Source organism: Pseudorca crassidens, chromosome 9 (genome assembly GCF_039906515.1).
Source record: "Pseudorca crassidens isolate mPseCra1 chromosome 9, mPseCra1.hap1, whole genome shotgun sequence".
Classification (NCBI taxonomy): Eukaryota; Metazoa; Chordata; class Mammalia; order Artiodactyla; family Delphinidae; genus Pseudorca; species Pseudorca crassidens.
The window spans coordinates 94,490,347-94,503,626 of NC_090304.1; the positions used below are offsets into that span (position 1 = coordinate 94,490,347).

At 40.0% G+C, this 13,280-nt stretch overlaps 1 long non-coding RNA gene across 1 annotated transcript; it reads right to left on the minus strand.

The window, feature by feature from the left end:
* Window positions 1–6,262: 6,262 nt before the first annotated feature.
* On the minus strand, window positions 6,263–13,280 carry LOC137230901 (uncharacterized). Its single transcript, XR_010946301.1, has 3 exons — window positions 12,572–13,280; window positions 7,491–7,607; window positions 6,263–6,529 (listed from the first exon to the last, which is right to left on the minus strand). It is a non-coding gene; the product is annotated as an uncharacterized lncRNA (long non-coding RNA).

The window sequence follows — 13,280 nt, forward strand, 5'->3', positions numbered from 1 at the left end:
AGACCTCAGTAAGAAAAGAACTAGAAATTACTATAAGAACCCTACTCTAAACTAGCTTTTAGTAGGTCGCAAACAATTTTATTCAAGTTAACTCTGTGGTGAATTGTATTATGTTTCTCATTCCAGGTTATAAATAAAATCCTTAACAAACATGCCCTTAAGAAGGTTTATTTCCATCAGGGAGTGCCCCACATAGTGCTAAGACATGTATTCATACAGATGCAATGCCAGATGCCCACAGAAGACACAGGTGAAGTATTATGGAATCTCAGAGGAAGGAGAAATTTTCTTTTCAGCGGTTACAATCAGGGAAGCTTTGTGGAAATGGATATTTCAATTGGATCTTGAGAGATGGGTGAGATATGGACGCATATGGGAGATCAGAACAGGACATTTCTTAATAATAGCCACCTTTTTGTTTGGTTGGTTGTTGCTTTGTTTTTAATACAAACTACGTACAATTTTCAAATTTAGAAACTGGTAATAACACTTAACCAGTGTGGCTAAGAAATGAGTTTGGTTGCAGTTCCAGATCTTCTGTGTACCACCCTGGGCTCGTTTCCTCCTTGTTTAGTTGGAATGTTTTCTTGGCTCAGAATTCTGAATTTTATGCGTTTACACAAAATTCAGTCTATATTGGACCCGCTCCCATTCCCACCATCACCCCCTCAAACCCAGGTGTGTTCTCTTCCTTAGCTTTCTCAATGCACATGTGATGATATGTAGATGATAAATACAGAAAGACACATTAGGGGATTTGCTTGGTTTTTTTTAATCAATAGACTAATTTTTTGAGCAGTCAGGTTTACAGAAAAACTGAGCAGAAAGTACACAGTTCCCAAATACCCCTTACCACTCCCGCACCCACATTTCCTATTTTATTAACATCATGCTTTAGTGTGGTACATTTGTTATGATTGATGAGTCAATATTGACACATTATTAACTAAGGTCTGTGTATGTATGGTCCATAGCTAAGGTCTGTGTATGTATGGTCCATACATCTCCAAATATATAATGACATGTATCCACCATTACAGTATCATACAGAATAGTTTCACTGCCCTAAAAATTCCCCTATGTTCCACCTGTTCATTCCTTCCTCCACACCCCAACCAGTGATCTTTTTACTGTTTCCATAGTTTTGCCTTTTATAAATGTCCTATAGTTAGAATCCTATAGTATACAGTCTTTTCAGATTGACTTCTTTCACTTAGTAATATGCATTTACGTTTCTTCTGTCTTTTCATGTCTTGATAGCACATTTCTTTTCAGTGCTGAATAATATTCCATTGTCTGGATATACCACAGTTGGTTTATTCACTCGCCTACTGAAGGACATCTTGGCTGCTTCCAAGTTCTGGCAATTATGAATAAAACTGCCTTAAATATTCCTGTGCAGGTTTTCATGTGGACTTACGTTTTCAACCCATTGGATAAATTCCGAGGAGCATGATTGCTGATTGCTGGATCATATGGTAAGAATTTGTTTCATTTTGTAAGATACCACTTAACTGTCTTCCAAAGTGGCTGTATAGTTTTGAATTCCCACCAGCAATGAATGAGCGTTCCTATTGCTGCACATCCTTGCCAGCATTCGGTGTTGTCAATGTTCTGGATTTTGACCCTTCTAATAGGTGTGTAGTGGTATCTCGTTGTTTTATTTGCAATTCCCTAGTGATATATGATGTGGAGCATCTTTTCACCTGAGTATTTGCCATGTGTATGTTTTCTTTGGTAAGATGTCTGTTCAGCTTGTGCCCATTTTTAGATTGGGTTGTTTGTCTTCATATTACTGAGGGCATTTGTTTTTGTTTTACAAAACAAAGTGAGATTATGTATTTCTCTCTATCTTGCTTTTCTCACTTAGTACATTGTGGAAATCCCTCTAAATCAACTGACATAGATCTAATACATTCTTTTTCATGATTGGGTAACGTTCCATGGTATGAATGAATGGTCCACAGTTTATTCAAACATTCCCTGTGGATGGTTATTCCCCTTGCATCTGGTTCTTGCTATTACAAACAATGCTGCAGAGCACACCCTTGAGCTTATTTCCTCCCACCCTGGTGCTTTTACTTCTGTTATGAAAGGAGGATTTAGTTGGTGGCTAGGAGTACAAGTCCTGAATTCAGACAGCCTAGATTTGAAACCTAGCTCTTTACTTATGATCTGTGTCTCCTTGAGCAAGTCACCTGATCTCTCTGTGCCACGGGTTCTTCATTACTTCCTACAAAACAAGGATAATAATACCTCACAGGGTTGTTGTGAGGATTAAATGAGATAATATATTATTGTGCATGGAACAGAACCTGGCACAAAATAAGTACTCAATAATTGTCACCCTTGACTGTTTACAAGATAGATTCCTGGCAGTGGGATTGCTTGCTTGAAGGGTATGTGCATTAAAAATGTTTTTTTAATGATTCAATCTTTTATTTTTTTTAATTTTATTGACATATAGTTGATTTACAATGTGTTAATTTCTACTGTACAACAAAGTGATTCAGTTATACATATGTATACATACTTTTTCGTATTCTTTTCCATTATCGTTTATCACAGGATATTGAATATAGTTCCCTGTGCTATACAGTAGGACCTTGTTGTTTATACAGCATTTTAAATTCTGACAGATGTTTCCATATTGCTTTCAAAAAGTCAACAACGTTCATATTTCCACCACCATGAGAGTCCTTCCTTTCTATGTCACTGTCAGCAGTAGGCAGTATTACTCTTTTTAGTTCTTGCCAATTTGATAGGTATAAATGACAGCATTGTACTTGAATTTGCATTTCTCTGACTGCTGGGAAGATGAGCATCTGTTTATATGTCTTCTTGTCATTTGTATTTGCTCTTCTGTGAATTGTCCATTTATATCTTTTGTCCACTTTTCTATGTGTTGTCTTTTTGTTACCACATTGTGAAAATTCTTTACATTTATAGGTCTTAGTCCTTATATGTTCTTTGTATTGCAGAAACTTTTCTTGGGACTTCCCTGGTGGTCCAGTGGTTAAGAATCCACCTTCCAGTGCAGGGGACATGGGTTCTATCCCTGGTCGGGGAACTAAGATCTCACATGCCAAGGGGCAACTAAGCTCGCGCATGGTAACTACTGAGCCCGTGTACTCTGGAGCCTGTGCACCACACCTAGAGAGAAGCCTGTGTGCCGCAGCAAAGATCCCACGTGTCGCATCTAAGACCCAATGCAGCCAAATAAATAGTAAAAAAAAAAAAACAAAAAACTTTTCTTAACATATTAACAGTCTCTTTGTTTATGGAATCGTTTTCCACAAACAGTTTTTGGGGTTTTTTTGGTATTGTTAAATCTATTCCTTTATAGCTCCTGGGTCTCCTGTCTTGATTTACAGGTTACATAACATTTAGTTTGTGTGTGTGTAGGTGCCTAAATTTTCTTCTATAATTTTAATTGTTTACATTTAAGCAGGGTTTTTTTTGCATATGATGTGACGTAATAATCAAACTTCATTTTCCCTCTAGGCCATTTATTAAAGCCACTTTTCTCCAATAAGTTCAACTAGCATTTTTAATATAAAAAAAACATATATTTTTGATATATTTCTGGATAATCTATTCTGTTCTCATATATTTTATTACACAGGCTTTATAATATAAATATCTATTATGGCTACTTTATCACTGTTGTTCTTTTTCATAATTTTCTTGGTTATTTTTAAACATTTTTTCTTCCACATAAACTTTAAGATAGTCTAATCAAAATTAAAAACGCTGTTATAAAATATCACAAAGTTTGCAACTATTTCCAACAAGGTATGCATATTCATATATATACTATCTTCCAAAGGTATACACACAAACACACATACTTTTTCACTGCACATTTGCGGTGCACATTATATTCTAATATATTCTAACACATGGGTAATTTTATTTTCATATGGGAAGATGAGGATATATTTATTTTAATATGCAAATGTGAAAAAATATTAACAATTGTTGAATCTAAGGTGTTCATTTGGTTGCTTGAACTATTCTTGCAGCTTTTCTGTAAGTTTAAATTCTTCTAAATAAGCAATTTATATTTATTTATTTTATATTATTATATATATTATATTATTATAATAAATAATCTGGGAATGTAGATTGGGGGATAAGGCCAATAAAATAAAGCCATAAGTTGCTAATTATTTAAGCTGGGTGATAGGGACATAAGGGCTCACTATATTATTCTATTTTGTATATTTTTAAAATAAGAATCTAATTTTTTAAAAAAATTGAAGTGGCATTTTCATTGGAATTCCATTTAAATCATGTAGTAAGTTGGTGACATCTTAGTTGTGTTAAGTCTTCCCATCCAAGAGCATGGTAGATCTTTCCTTTTATTCAGGTCTGGTTTTATGTCCTCTGGTAAGATTTCTCTTAGGCTTCAGATTGGTCATTCATTGTTCCAATAAGTATTTGCTTAGGTTCTTACCACAGGCTAGGCACTGTTCTAGAGGCTTGGCATCCATCAGTGAGCAAGACAAAGATCTCTGTCTTTTTGAAGCTTAATACTAATGAGGGGAATCCAACAATAAACTATAAAAGTAATAAAGAAATAATATAATATGGTAGAAAGTGACAAATGTGATGGATAAAAGTAAAGTACAGCAGGATAAAGGATTCAATAGTGCAGGGAGTGGGTGGTCAGCAAAAGCTTTATTGATGGTGGTGACATTGAATAAAGACGTGAAGGAGGTGAGGGAGTTAGCCACAAAGAAACTGGAAGAAAAATATTTGAGGAAGAGGGAAAATGTTTGTATGCTGAAAAGAATTATCTGATAAACAGTGAAAAATGATGACTACTAGGAAGGAGAAGGGACAATTGCTGGAGTGATGTCCTTCATTAGATGACAGCAATGGAATCTATGGTGCAGGTGGAGGGACTGACTTAAGGCAGGAGCACAGAGAGTTCACCTATGAGCATAGGTAGGAAGGTGGAGAGGTGTGGTGTTGGGAGTTTGTGAAAGTCTTCTGGTTGCTTCAACTTTCTCAGTAAAATAGGGAGCAAGGTCATGATCTGGATGGGAGTTAAGACGTTTTGAGGAGAGAGAAGCTATGAAATTCTCATCCAGAAGAGTGGATGAATGAATGAACTAGGGGTATATACCATCGTTGCTGGGCAGCACTGAAACTCACTTGAAGTTCATGGGACCAGTTAGCTAGGCTATGTTTTTTCTCCAGCCACTTTCAGCTGCTCAGAGCAAGTAAAATGTTTTTATGTATCTAGAGTTGTGGTTATTACCAAATAAATATGATTATATACATGGATTTGAATATAGTGACTGATCATGGAATTTAAGTTAGATCAAGAAAGAAGAAAGGCCACAAAGGGAATAAGGTATAGTGAAAAGGCAGTAGGAGGACAGGACGTCCTGGGGGATTAAAGAATTGCAGGTGTCAGAGTACTGAAAAGAGTGTGGGGTCAGAAAAGAGTGACAGTTGGTTAGAGAGGGAAATGCATGGCCATGATGAAAGGTTGTAGTTATTGGTAAAATAAGATGGAGGATTTCCCTGGTGGTCCAGTTGTTAAGACTCGGAGCTTCCACTGCCAGGGGAATGGGTTCAATCCCTGGTTGGGGAAGTTCCACATGCTGCATGGTGTGGCCAAAAAAACCCCAATGGAAATAGGGTGGAGGACAATATTAATGGAGGAGAGGATGTCAAGGAATTGAGAGGTAGGATGTTAGAAGGATTGTCTACATGTGTATTGAGATTACCAAGAATTAAGAGGAGGAATTCTGGAGAGTAAGCCAGGAGCTAAAACAGTAAACACTACCGCAGAAAGAGCTGAATGGCTGCCACTGAGACCCTACAGCCTGAAAAGCCGAAAATATTTGCTATCTGGCTCTTGGCAGAAAAAGTGTGTCAATTCCTTCTTTAAAGTCTTGTTCATAAAACTGCAGGGGTGGGACTTTCCTGGTGGCACAGTGGTTAAGAATCTGCCTGCCAGTGCAGGGAACATGGGTTTGAGTCCTGGTCTGGGAAGGTCCCACATGCCACGAACCGCTAAGCCCGTGCACCACAACTACTGAGCCTGCACTCTAGAGAGCCTGCAAGCCACAACTACTGAGCCCCCATGCCACAACTACTGAAGCCTGCAAGCCTAGAGCCCGTGCTCCGCAGCAAGAGAAGCCACCGCAATGAGAAACCTGCACACTGCAATGAAGAGTAGCCCTTGCTCGACACAACTAGAGAAAGCCCACGCGCAGCAACGAAGACCCAATGCAGCCAAAAATAAATAAATAAATAAATTTATTTTAAAAACTGCAGGGGTCACATCATCCAACGTGGGAAGAGAAAATGGGTTTTCTTCCTCCTCTCAAATAATATTCTGATCCAAGTAGACTAGCATTAACCAAATACCCTGTGTTCTGTGGCTTTTCTCTTTATTTTCTTCATTGCCCTGGTGGTTTTATCCCATTCTGTAGATGAGTCACTGATGCTCAGAAAGGTCCCAAGGTGAGTAAGCATTGAGGTCGGCATTCATCATTAGACTGCCTCTCTTGGAAAGGCAAAAAAGATAATAAAAACATTTCAGTTTATTACGATACCATAGGTGGCCTTATTGCATCTGAGAGTTGAACTGATAGATATGCAGTTCCTTCTTTGACATCTAAAAGTAAAGGAAACAAAACTAATGACATTGAAAGTAAAAAAGTAAAGAAATAAAATAAAATAGTAAATACATGAGGTGGGTATACTGGGATGAGAAGAATATCAGAAGATGCCTGAAGCTATTACAGAGAGTGGGTGATGTCTGAAAACATGAGATTCTGAGCTTGGGGTTATCAGGGAGGAAAGACTGAGAATGATCTGAAAATAGCAGGACACCTACCTGATGTCCGGGCCCAATAATATGACAGTCGTGGGAGTATATACATACAGCCACCACTTTAAATGCAAAAAGATGAAGGGAATGTTCAAGAAATATTTGAGAATATAGGTGATTTTGCTGATAATGGATCATAAAATTTAGAGTAAATAGTGGAAGAATTTTAGGAGTTGGGAGGGGTGGGGGGGGACAGAGTAGGGGATATGCCAATCTTTATGGGGCTTCCAATGTGGGATACGGGGTGTCATGGAAGAACCCCAACCTCATTGAGGAAGGCAAGAAGTAACAAGACTCCAAAGGTGATAACTAGGCAAGCAAGCAGGTTGGTCTGCCACAACTCCTTGGTGGCTGAAAGTTGACATTGAAACTTAATGGATCAGAGCAAAACAGTTTCTTACAGCACAGCAAACAGCAGGAGTATCAGCCTAACTGTGCTGATTCCCCTTGCCCTTAGGCCCCACAGGATGATATAATAGGCCCAGATGGACGCTGCACATGGAGTGGGTTGTGCCACAGCTAAGAATTTCAGGCCCAAGCCTCAGTATCTTTTATAGTAAGCAGCAGACAAGCCAGCCCCCCTCCCCGCAGAAGGTACAGTTGAGCAAGCAAACAGCAGTCACACCGTGGTCACCTTGAGCTACTTAGTTGCTCCTCTGACTATCGAAACTGCTCAATAACATGGGATAAGTCTCGCAGTTGGTACCCTCTGCAGGGATGTCCAGGACACACAAGGGATTGCCTCTCCCAACTTCATGGTGATTGATATAAACAGAGATCAAAAACATAATGGGATTAGTTCCAAGGGATTCAAGGCAGAAGTTCAAGTCTGTTCAGTGTGGTTAGGGAATAGGGAGTGGTGGGTGTCTGGGTATTATTTTTTACCCCTGTTAATAGAGGCAAGGAAGTCTAGGGATTCAAGATCTCAGTCCCAGTTCATGTACCCCTCTTGTTCTCTGATGATGTAGGTAGAAAGCCTGATGGAAGGGGAAGGTTATAATCAAGTTCTCAGGAGCTCAGGTTCACTCTTGGCCCTGTTGGTGGAGGGGCACATTTACACCAGATGCAAAATCCACTTTGATACCTGCTGAAGGAGTTGGGATTTCTCAGGAAACCAGGGGTTAGTCTGAGGTTAGAGATCCCCTCTTTGATTACATGATGTGAATAGAAGACCTGAGAGTTGTGTGGTCTTAGTTCAGTGCATGGACCAGTTACACAGGCACACCCTGCACTCTTTATTTTTTTTTGGCCATGCCACATGGCTTATGGGATCTTAGTTCACTGACCAGGGATCGAACCTGGGCCCACAGCAGTGAAAGCCAGTGAAAGCATGCAGTCCTAACCACTGGACCACCAGGGAATTACACCCCCTCTGCTCTCTTGATGTTGGGGTAAAAGAACTCATGGAGACATGGTCTTAATCCCTACATACCAGTTCACTCAGACTCCTATTGGGGAAGGGCAAACTTGTTTCTTCAGTCTTTGTCTTTTTTTTTTTTCGGATTTTATATATATATATATATATATATATATAATATTATATATATATAATATAATATATATAAAACACAAAATGCACCATTTTAGCTTTTTTTTTTGCAGTACGCGGGCCTCTCACTGTTGTGGCCTCTCCCGTTGTGGAGCACAGGCTCCGGACGCACAGGCTCAGCGGCCATGGCTCACGGGCCTAGCCGCTCCGCAGCATGTGGGATCCTCCCGGAATGGGGCACGAACCCGTGTCCCCTGCATTGGCAGGCGGACTCTCAACCACTGTGCCACCAGGGAAGCCCCATTTTAGTTATTTTTAAGTGCACAGTTCAGTTGCATTAAGTTGCAAGTTGCATTCATATCGTTGTGCAACTGTCACTGCCATCCATCTCCAGAACTTTTTCATCTTCCCCAACTGAAATTTTGTACTTATTAAACACTAACTCCCCATTCCCCTCTCCAAGCCCCTGGTAACCATCATTCTACTTTCTGTCTCTATAAATGTGACTACTCTAGTACCTCATGTAAGTGGAATCATACAGTGCTTGTCCTTTTGTGACTGGCTTATTTCACTTAGTATAATGTCCTCAAGGTTCATCCATGTTGTAGCATGTGACAGAATTTCCTTTTTTTTTTTTTTTTTGACCACGCCATTCACCTTGTGGGATTTTAGTTCCCTGACCAGGGACTGAACCCAAGTCCTTGGCATTGAAAGCACAGAGTTCTAACCACTGGCCCACCAGAGAATTCCCGAGAATCTCCTTACTCTTTAAGGCTGAGTAATATTGCACTGTACACAGACTACATTCTGTTTGTCCATTTATCCATCAAGGAATGCTTGGGTAGTTTCTGACCCTTTTGATTAAAACATCTGGGGGGAAAAAAAAACATCTGGGGAAACTAGAAGGCCCCTTTTCCTCCTTGATGGGGATAGGAAGTCCATACACTTTGATTATAATCATAATTCATAATCTTCGGGATGTATGTGCTACTAACACTGATCCTGATCCAAGTATGGTCTTATTTATTCATTTATTTATATAATGAATTCACTGTCTAACTTTAAAAATGGAACGTTGCCAATAATTTACAATCTATTTATTTGCTTCTTCCTTACCTTCTTCCCTTGCCCACCCTAAGGGTTTTTTTCATATATTTTATTGCACCTTATTCCTGAAATATATACTGTTCATGACACTACCCATTTATAAAAACTGGTAGAACTTTATAGCACAAAGACTGAATCTTAATGTATGAAAATTTAAAAAAATCAACCAGGAGGACAGAAGATTCTAGGATGGAATATAGACTATTACAAAAGAATCTATATTATAAATGACATTATTTCACTGAAGTGGGTGAGGAAAAAGAGGTGCTGACTTAAGTATGCATTGGCAGGTGGATTCTCAACCACTGCACCACCAGGGAAGCCCTCTTTTTCTTTTTTTTTAAATTAATTAACTAATTTATTTATTTTTGTCTGCGTTGGGTCTTCATTGTTGCGCGTGGGCTTTCTCAAGTTGTGGCTAGCGGGGGCTACTCTTCGTTGCGGTGCATGGGCTTCTCATTGCAGTGGCTTCACTTGCTGCAGAGCACAGGCCCTAGGTGCGCGGGCTTCAGTAGTTGTGGTATGCAGGCTCAGTAGTTGTGGCACACAGGCTTAGTTGCTCCATGGCATGTGGGATCTTCCCAGACCAGGGCTCGAACCTGAGTCCCCATCATTGGCAGGTGGACTCTTAACCACTGTGCCACCAGGGAAGTCCCCATGATACTCTTTTTGAGGTATCAAAAAATTTACATTTTTTCCCATGAAAATATCATGGAAAAAATTTGTGTTTTGTTTTGTTCTCTGTCTTCAATATTAGAGTCTTTTCTCAGATATCTAGTAACTTTGGCTTCTGCTTGGCTCTTGGTTAAGAATGAGGAAGTAGGGCTTCCCTGGTGGTGCAGTGGTTGAGAGTCTGCCTGCCGATGCAGGGTACACGGGTTCGTGCCCCGGTCTGGGAAGATCCCACGTGCCGCGGAGCGGCTGGGCCCGTGAGCCATGGCCGCTGAGCCTGCGCGTCAGGAGCCTGTGCTCCGCAACGGGAGAGGCCACAACAGTGAGAGGCCCGTGTACCGCAAAAAAAAAAAAAAAAAAAAAAGAATGAGGAAATAAATATCTGTTGAAATCTCTGAGCACATCCGTGGGGCTTGCTGACTTTGAGCTTCACTATAGGGGTGAACTGCATGGGTCATTTGTTGAGAACAAGATTCCCCAGAGAAATTTCTTTCAACCACCTGCCTTGATAGTAAAGGTGTATGTTCTGGGAGCCAAGTGGGAAAAAGGGTAGGGACTCTGCGTACCCAGCATTCAGTATATGAAGAGTCATTTCATCCTCCTGCTTTACTGTGCTTCCCATCCTCCAGTCCAGAACCTCTCTGTTTTACCTTCTCCAGAGAATATAACTCAAATATTCTCCTGGGATGAGGGACAGGCTCAACCAATGCTGTGGAGTGGGAAATCTATCTTTCGCACTTAGCTTTCACACAACCCTCCTCATTTTAGTCCAGCCCCACCCCCACCCCCAGTTCCAGAGGTACTTAGTGCTGTCAACCCCTGTGCCTTCTGAGGATTTTGTGATGTAATTCAGGTTGGCTCTCAGATTTGCCCACTGCCAGTTAGGCATTGAGCCTACTCTGTTCTTTCAAACTAATAACGCTTTGATTATTACCTACTGTTCTTCCTGTCCTAGTGAGTCTTTTTTCTTTTAAAAATACCATTACTGTATTGATAGTCATGCTTTGAGAGGGAGTGAAATTAGATGGATGTGCTCAGTTTGCCATATTAATTCAGAACCTTCTTACCTCCGGTCTCGCTCCCGTCAAATCCTACCTACAAGTCTTTACCTCATCTCTTGCCAGAAACAAGTGGAATCAGGGTGAGGGAGTCTAGACAGGCTCCCTGTGGAGGGTGACCAGTGATTCAGGTCAATGTCAGTGAAGGCATGGTAAATCCTGTCTCCCTCTGAGTCAACACTGAGATCCAAGAGGCTCTATCTTCGGGGTGAGACAAGATAGCAAGCACCAACACACCATGACAATGTTAATAATGGAGCCATTAGTTTGAAACAGAACCTAATGAGCAGGACCAGAGATGGGGCCTCGCCCCCAGAAAGGGTAGTCTGGGAAGAATTGTATAGGTTGTCACTTAACCCAATGGTGAGGTTCAGGATAGGCCTATAGTTTCAGTGAGGAGAACTAAAGGACTAATCCAGAAATCACATAGAGCTAGAGCTGGGATGGTAGGCTTCAGCTCCAAGGACTCACCACTGGAGCAAGACTAACACCAGAGAGACTGTAGCCCCTAGGTCCTTGCTACTCAGAATATGGGTTCAAGGACCAACAGCTGGGGTATCATCTACTAGCTTGTTAGAAATACATAATCACAGGACCTATCCTAAGCTTATTGTGTCAGAACCTACATTTTAACAAGATCCTCAGCTGATATGAGTCTGCCCACAGTTTAAAGGTCTTCTATACCTACCTCTGGGGGCAAGCTAAGGGCAACAGTTGCTACAATTAGGGATACTCTTACAGACCTGCAGAAAATAAATCAAACTGAACTGACACTACTTTATTCGTGGTGAGTAAATGGATTTTCCAGTGCTTGATCTACTCAGATAAAACCCAAGTATACCATTATGATGGGACCACAAAGTCAATAAAATTTGTAGGATGGTCATATTTTCTCAATTAATATGGAAGGGCTCATCATACTCTTAACGTTATTAATTTTATGAAGGCACTAAAACCAGATGGAGAAACACGTGTCTTATGTTTCAACAATTGCCAAGGGTTTAGAAAAACAAACCAAGAAAAACATGAGGACCTTTGGGAATCTAAAAGACGAAATGTAGGATTTGTGTAGCCTCACATTCTTGGTGTAGTAGAAACATAGTATTTTGAGTCAAAAGACCTGGTTTGAATCACATGTCCTTCACTTACTGGCTAATAGTGGCCAAGTTATTCAACCTCTGAGTTTTCTCATCTGAAAATGAGGAATAATAATACCAAATCATAGGGTTAAGTGAGCATTAAATAAGATGGTAAAGGGACTTTAAAGCTATGAGGTACTGTGCAAATGTGACTTTTGTTGTTATTAAGCCCCTGGTTCAATTACAATTCTGTAAAGTAGAGCTATGACCAAACTGTATGACTAGAAAGTCTGGGGAATGCGGTAATTACCTGCATGTTGTGATTTGAGAGACACCAGAAAAGGTCTTTGCTTGAGTGATAACTACAGCGTCTGAAATTCCGCCATCAATGTTATTATTCCTTGAGGTTAAATTAGTCTATTGTCTCCGTGAATCCCTCTGTTAAAATCCAAATTCCACAATGAAAATACAATCAGCCCCTACTTGTTTCATTGCTTTAAATGTTTCAAAATTTTTTCGTATTTATTATCTTATATTACCCTTTCAATTATGTGATATGGTGGGGTTGATATTTTTACTATTTTTGCCATTTTGCAAATAAACTAATTGAGGCTCAGACAGCTGAACGTGATTTAACCAAGTTCACACAGTCACTTCCATCCCTCCTGAAACTCAAGTCAAACATTTAAGTAAGTCTTTATCCTTCCTTTCCCTGCTATCTTATATTCGAGGCATGAAAAGATGCTATCAGTTCTACCTCCAAAATATTTTAAAATCCATTTTCTCTTCTCCATGTCTACTGCTATTTACTTTATCTACCATATTTCTACATCATTATCATCTCTACACTATCATCTCTCACCTGGACTACTGTGATACCCTTCTGACTCTTCTCCCTGCTTCTACCTTTACCCCCACAATGCATCCTCATAAAGTAACCGAAATGATCTTTTAAAAACAGAAAGTGGATTTTCAACAAATGGTGCTGGATATCCACATGCCAAAGAATGAAATTGGAC